Source organism: Triticum aestivum, chromosome 7A (assembly GCF_018294505.1).
Source record: "Triticum aestivum cultivar Chinese Spring chromosome 7A, IWGSC CS RefSeq v2.1, whole genome shotgun sequence".
Lineage (NCBI taxonomy): Eukaryota > Viridiplantae > Streptophyta > Magnoliopsida > Poales > Poaceae > Triticum > Triticum aestivum.
In genome coordinates this window covers 552,956,884-552,964,049 of record NC_057812.1, presented here as the reverse complement: position 1 = coordinate 552,964,049, position 7,166 = coordinate 552,956,884, and the positions used below count along the sequence as shown (strand labels likewise).

Here is a 7,166-nt window from a genome sequence, read left to right as displayed (position 1 = left end):
ACATGGTGGTTTACACTTATGGACCTTAAGCCGCATTTCGGTTTGGGCCCTTTAATAGGCCTACTTCATGAACCGTCATCTTCAATATACTCATGGGCTTTGTCTAGATGAACCATCATTGGGATAACCCGGCCCCTCCTGGGCGGGTCATATCCAATAGTTATATCCCAAACATAACGCGTCAATATGTTAGTTCCAAATGCATCCACAAACTTAGATGAAATGAATACGTTTTTGATGATTAAAAGTTAGGATCACTGCTTTTTACGGTCCTCTTATGTTTTAGCTCGCTAGGTTTTTGGCAACCCATGTATCGAACCATTTTTTTTTTTGCATAAGTTTGCAAACAAAAAAGAACCATAATAAGTGTCACACATGTGGACAAACACATGAGAACTCTGAATTTTTTTTATGGCAAGATCAGGGACGCGATGATGGCAACTTTGTTTTCGTATGACAAGTTTAGTTTGTTTAGGTTTGCTTTTTTCTTTTCGGATGACAACTTTAGCTGTAAAAAAACGTCAGAATCAGATTGCTCCGTGCCATATGTGTGGCACTTATCATTTGAGATAAAAAAAAGTATTCACACATTTACGCATAAGAAATTTGGAAAATGCTCTTTTCGGAAGCTAAAAAAACTTTCCTCAGTTGCGCGGCCCGCAAGTTTTCTCGACTAGTCTTTTCACGCGGCCTCTTCTATCTTAAAACATGACGGCAAGACCCAGCCAAACCCCCGCGATTTCATCTCCTCCAAACCCAGCTGCCGGCGCCGCCCGCTCCTCGTCGCCCTCGCCATGCCGCCGCGCAAGCGCCCGCTGGAACCTTCCCCGGGCATGCCAGCCCAACCGGACGTCAAGCCAAACATATCTCCGGCTTCAAAATCCACCGAAGCCCCCGCCCCCGCCCCCGCCCCCGCCCCCGCCTCGGAGGTTCAGCCCCCTGCCGCCATCCTCAACAACCTCAAGGGGCCGGAGCGGGAGGTCTACGAGCGCATCTTCGCGGCGGGCAACAAGGGCATGTCGAGCCAGGACCTCCGCTTCGCGTTGAAGCTGACTGCGCCAACCCTCAACAAGCTCACCCGCGCCCTCGTCCAGCGGGGCATCCTCAAGGAGGTCACGGACGTCCGCCCCCGCGGGAAGAAGGTCTTCATGGACTTCAGCATGGAGCCCTCTCCCGAGATCACCGGCGGAACCTGGTACCACAACGGCCAGCTCCACACCGACACCGTGGCGGCCGTGCGCCGCAGGTGCCTCGACCAGATTGACTCGGCGCTGCCACCCCGGACATGGTCCACAATGGCGTCGAGAGGGAAGACCCCAGCGGAGGGTACGCGATCGACCAGATCAGGGACGTCCTGCAGACCATGGCGCTTGACAGGGTGCTGGAGGAGTGCAGGAGCACCGGGGAGGGGGAGTTCAGCGCTGTCAGAGCCGGGAGGGTGTGCTACCGGCGGGGCGGCGCGCCGCAGGGCGGCATGATGGATGGGATTCCGTGCGGGGTTTGTCCCAGGATCGATGAGTGCTCGCCGGATGGGGTCATCTCCCCGACCACTTGCGTCTACTACAAGAAGTGGCTGCAGATGGACTTCTAGGCGGCGGCGAGGGCTCTTCGGCACGTGAATTTTGCTGGGATGGATTGGTGGATCGTCGTTAGTATTAGTACCCTGTTTCTGAATATATTAAATTGAACCAAGGAGGCGGACGCGGAGTCTGTGATCGTGAGCTCACAGGAGCTCGGAATCACGCCCATCCAGAATTGCTACGAGATTCGTCGCATTAAATGCTATAGACAGTTGGCGGGTCCATGCCGACGATAGAAAATTAGGATATACGGCACAATACGCGTCTGACAAATGGGGCAAGGTGGACGGAGGGGTGCACGGCGTCGCCTGTGCGTGCCTGAGCCGTGGCTCGAGCTTGTCGCCGGCGTCCTGATCCGTGGATCAGGTACGATGCTTTCCGCTAGCGCCGGCAGTGCCCGCACTTAATGCAGTAGTTGGGTCAGTCGCTGGTTACGGGAGTGAAGTTGGATTTGCCTCTCGTCCCGGTCGATGAAGAGGTGGAGATAATGACTCTGGCGACGGCGACTGGGCGGTGCAGCAACCTCGGACAGGCTCCGGCGACCATGGAGTTCTTACTGTAGCCGTTAAACAGGTTGGGATCTGCTACTTGGCCCATTATTTTCAATGGTTTTGACTTGGATTTTGGGTACTGATCTAGATTCCGTCGCTTAAATTTTTGGGTTGATTAAGTAGAACGCTCCTGGAAGAGGTGAATGATAACAACGGGGCAATGGAGCCCGTGCGGTTCCCACTTCCCAGTATCCGCGGTGGCTGAGGTTGAGGATCCAGCACCGGCCGCTTCAAGTGCTGACGGGCAGATCTGTCGGGCGGAGGCAGCAGGCGCGGACATGGCTCAGTGCTCCGAGCACTCAATAGAACAAATTGACCCATAAACACCAGGGTGGACGCAAAGGTACCACAACTTACCATCTGAATTGCATCAAAAATTGGCACTGCAAATGTGTGTGTCCTGTCAGATATGCAAGCAGTAACTGATGAAATGAGGGTGGAACAGTATACATAACCGTGATTAAATAGCATGAACACCAGCAGTATATATACGTGTGTGGGAAGGTTTTATAAACTTGTTTAGGATAATATAGCATGAACTGCAATTTTGTAAGATGTTAATGTAGCTCAGAATTTTGTGGACTGGAATTTCATAACAAATGGCTGTAGCAGAAAACACCACCTGATTGTTTCTCTGCTGTGACTGGGCAGAGTGCGTGTAGGTGCTGCTGCTCTAGGAAGGCCTCCTTGCCCGGACAGGGTCACGGCGCTGGAGAAGTCTGTCAGGGAATTTGCCGAGCATCCAGGTGACATAGTTATGGTGCCAAAGATTGGAACAAGTTTTGACACGCTCGAGAAGCTTATGACTACAATTTGTACTCCTGGGAGAAAGGATTTGGAATACGATATGGAAAGAGCAGGCTAAACGTTAGCAGGACTAAGTGTATGCAAGAGATAGTTCGTGGATGCGTGGTACGGCTAATGTTACAGCAGAAATTGATTACTAGTTTTTCATAGAGAACAGATTTGAAAATGCCTGTGACTGAATCTAACTTTTTGTTTGTTCCATCAGGGGAAGCCAATTGTTGAAAATACTCGTTCCTGCCGGTGTGAATGCCCAGCCCTCATCAGACTACTGCGGACAAAGGACAATGGATGGTACATAGCAGAGCATCGAGATGGGCACACCCATGCACTTTCCCAAACGTATGGACAGACAATACACTGGCCTACGACAGTGAGCGCGGAAGCATGGATCTGCGTGATGGACACAACAGCGGTGGTGAATGAGGGACAGCTCGTGTCAGGCCTCGAAGCTCTGAACTGGAAAGAGAATCCACATGCTTCTATCTAGAATTAGAGGTGAGGAAAATACGTTTCATTTTTTATTTAGCTGCTTAGAGTTAATTTTGCCCATTTAGAATCCAGATTACTGTAAGTTGCTTTTGAAATCCTGGGTGAATAGTCCAGTTAGACTGATGGATGTTGTTTACTGGAATAAGAATTTTGCACTGTATATTAATTCATTAGTTGAGAGTGCAGCATGTTGTTTACTGGATTCAGTTAATTCAGTTGATTGATGCAACTGAAAGAGTCCTACCTGGATGGTCCATGACGGATGTTGTTTACTGGAAATAACAGTTTTTGATGGTCTAGTAATTTATTTATTGGGAGTGCAACATGTTGTTTACTGGTTCGAGTTAATTGAGGCAATTAGTCAGGTTGCGGTTGGTGCTGCTGCCTCCAGCATGGCACCTTGCCCATATCGCGTGAGCGCTTTCAAGAAGGCAGTTAGGATGTTTGCAAAGAACCCGAGCAATAATGTTATCACTCCAGCGCTTGGGACAAGTATCGACTCACTTGACGAGGCGTATAATTTATAGGACTTGTATTCTTGGGAAAGGGTTTTTTGGATTTGACATGGAAAGAGCAGGTTGAATATTTAGAGAACGAAATGCATGCAGAAAATAGTATGCGGATGCTCGGTACGTATGACATGTGGAGCACTATGGTTACTTATTTGGCATTCATTTAATTGGGGTTGATTTTTAATTGATTCATGATTGTTATTGCTCTGATAAAATAAAATACATATGTAGGATAAAGCTGGTGTTGAGAACACGAGGTCTTGTCGTTGCGAATGCCCGGCTCTAATAAGACTGCTACGGGCAGAGGACGATGGGTGGTACATTGCAGAGCACAGGGGGAGTCACAACCATTCCCTTTCATTGAATTTTGGTGAGACGATCCACTAGCCCTCGCACAAGCACATTGATGTGTACGGCTGGTGAGTACATGTTCTTGTCTCTCTGATCGTACTTTTTTCAGATCTGAAACTGCACTGCATCAGTGGTGATTGAAATCAAGTTCTCGCCGGATTTCCGTAGATTGAGGAGGTGAACGACACGTAATGCTTGAGGGGTCCGTCTAGGACACCGGTGGCCGCGGATGCCATTGATGTCCATCAGGTGTCGACAGCAGCCATTAGTGCCGAAGGGCAGGTCTGTGAGCTGGCTGCTGGTGTGGGCTCCGGGAAGGAGAACTCCCCGCCGGAATTGGAGCTGTCTGCGGGGAAACTCAATCCGCAAGCACCATGGTGGGCAAGGAGGTTAGTGTTTGACATAATAATTTTAGTAGATGTGCGGAAACATTCATTGCTGCAGTGTGGTAAGACTGTACTTAGAAGGTGTGTCATGCATTTTTGACAGAAATATGTAGCAGCCGCCAGTTATTTTCACTTCAATTGCATTGAGCAAAGCTGTGGTCAACTGATAAAACTCCCTTTTAAATAGAAAAAAGACACTAGTGAAATATGTTCAGAAAAATTCTTATAAGTTTTTAAAGGACATCAGGTTGCACTTTGTAATTTGTAGGAAAGCTACAAACCGTTGAAATAGAAATGTTGTTCGCAGACTTTTTAAAGGGCTAAGTTGCGGCATTGCTCGTAGGATGCGCTCCCTCCATGTCAGAACTGAAGTCGCAATAACCTTTAGAAATAAGTGTTGTGTGATTTGGTGATTACCAAGAAATAGAATGTAGTGGAACTTTATGCTGATTAAGGTGTTTAGGAAAAGCTAAGTGCATCCAGTACATTTCTTTTTGGAAGTACACTGACTCGTTCGTGTGCTTGAAGCTGGACATGAAACAACAGTGTGGAAGTTATATGATGCGGTACTGACTAAACTGGGGTGTCATTTATAAGCAGGATTCACATTGAATCAGCGAGTTCATAGAGGCAGCATGGTCAAGTTAACTATGGGCGCCCGCAATAATGAAAGAGATTGGGAGACCATGCAAACCTCCTCGCTGCAAGAACCATGGTGTACAGGGTCACTCGAGAATTTTTTTGTACAAGCCGGCTGAAATGAGATTGGGTGCAGGGGCTTGAGTCGGCGCTCATGCCAAATGGTTAGACAGTTGGGCTCGAATTCCCTCCAGTTGTGCATCACAGAGTTTTTAGTTATGGAATTATTTTTTAGGCATAATTCCAACTTGGGCAATTGAGTTGCTGTTGAAATTTGCCAGCAATGGCATCATGAAACTGTATAACAATATTTTTTTAGAGTAAAAAAGATACTTGTATGTCAACATGCGTGTGTTATTTGTGGTGTAATGATCTCCTACTTCCTCTATGGACAAAGAATTGGCTCAACAGGACTGATATGGTACGCGAATTTTAGACTGAACGACAATTGATGTGCATCTAAACTTCATGCCCTATTTGTACGTGGCAGTATTACTCGTGTGAGCTGTAGGCAAAAATTGGTTAGGATCTAATCCTTGCTCTGTTTTGAATTCTGAGATAAGGAACAATTGGCGGTGGAAGGCTTGGTGTCGGAGAAAATGGCTCAGCTCGTTAGCGATCCATCTATCCTGACTCTACGTGACGGCAACAGGCTTAATAAATGTTGGCCCATAGTGGGCCACGCAACAGATTGATGGGACATATACTATTTGAAATACACCTGCTTATACACTCGGATGTCCGAATCTTGCAGAGAAACAACGTGGGAGATAACGAGAGTCTGTGCGCTCGAGCTCAATTCAGCACTTTCGCCAAGGAGGCGTCTTATATTTAGAAATAGAAACTTCTGGAGGGCATTTTGGCCTTCGAGTGCATTTGCTCCACATGAACAGTAAATTTGAAAAAAAGCAAAATTAACTTTTTCTGATTTTTTGTAGATGCTCGGGTACCGGTTAGTGTCGTAAGCATGCTTGATAATTTTCATGCAAAACGGAGCAACATGTTTGGTCCGTGAACAAACAAATTTGGTTGTAACATTTGGTATTCGTTTTTTTTACGGGGCAAAATGTTTAACATTTTTTCCTAATAATTTGCAGGTAGCATTTGGATGTGACTATAAACACATCAAAATTTTGTTGGATTTTTTTTGACATTTCAAAAACCCATTTTTCGCGGGCAAGAGCACGTGCACCTGGGAGCCTAATTGGATTTCCGAATACTGCAAGCCTTAGGACATCTCCGACCTTGACCTTCAAATCGGACAATGTACCCGTCCGTGGCCTGGTGGGGACTAGTCCACAGACAGTGATACGGGAGTCGGCCATGTAACCATGCCCATATACATTTCAACAAACCGAACGATTTTTATCAAACACAATGAAAATAAGCAAAGTTCAGACATAATCTACATAAAACGGATGATATTTTGTCCGTTTTACTAAACCAAGCCTGCAACACTCAAAGTAATGATAGGAAATAGCACAATCCATCTATGCAAATATCTCTAGTACAACCATAGTTCAAATATAATGTGATAATCATATGTTCAACAAGTTTTTCAAAACCATCTATTCCAAATTCACGATACTGGAGCCAGAACCAGTACAGGTCGTCCCACACAACTACCCTTTGAGCTTCATCCAACAATGTATGTGCGTGGATAGCCCGCCCTCGGTCCTGCAGTAAGTCATGACATCGTGTGCAAGCTATCGAACATGTACAACAACATCGAGTGAATGAATGAATTATCCAACATGTAGAGTAACAGAAAGCAACACTTACGATCTCGATGGTTGACGAGCCCAATGACCACCTTGTCTCCACTTGGTGAATTGCACCGCAAAACATCAT

At 46.7% G+C, this 7,166-nt stretch overlaps 1 pseudogene; it reads left to right on the top strand.

The window, feature by feature from the left end:
* Nucleotides 1-794: 794 nt before the first annotated feature.
* Nucleotides 795-2,468, top strand: LOC123152590 (DNA-directed RNA polymerase III subunit RPC6-like; annotated as a pseudogene).
* Nucleotides 2,469-7,166: the final 4,698 nt, after the last annotated feature.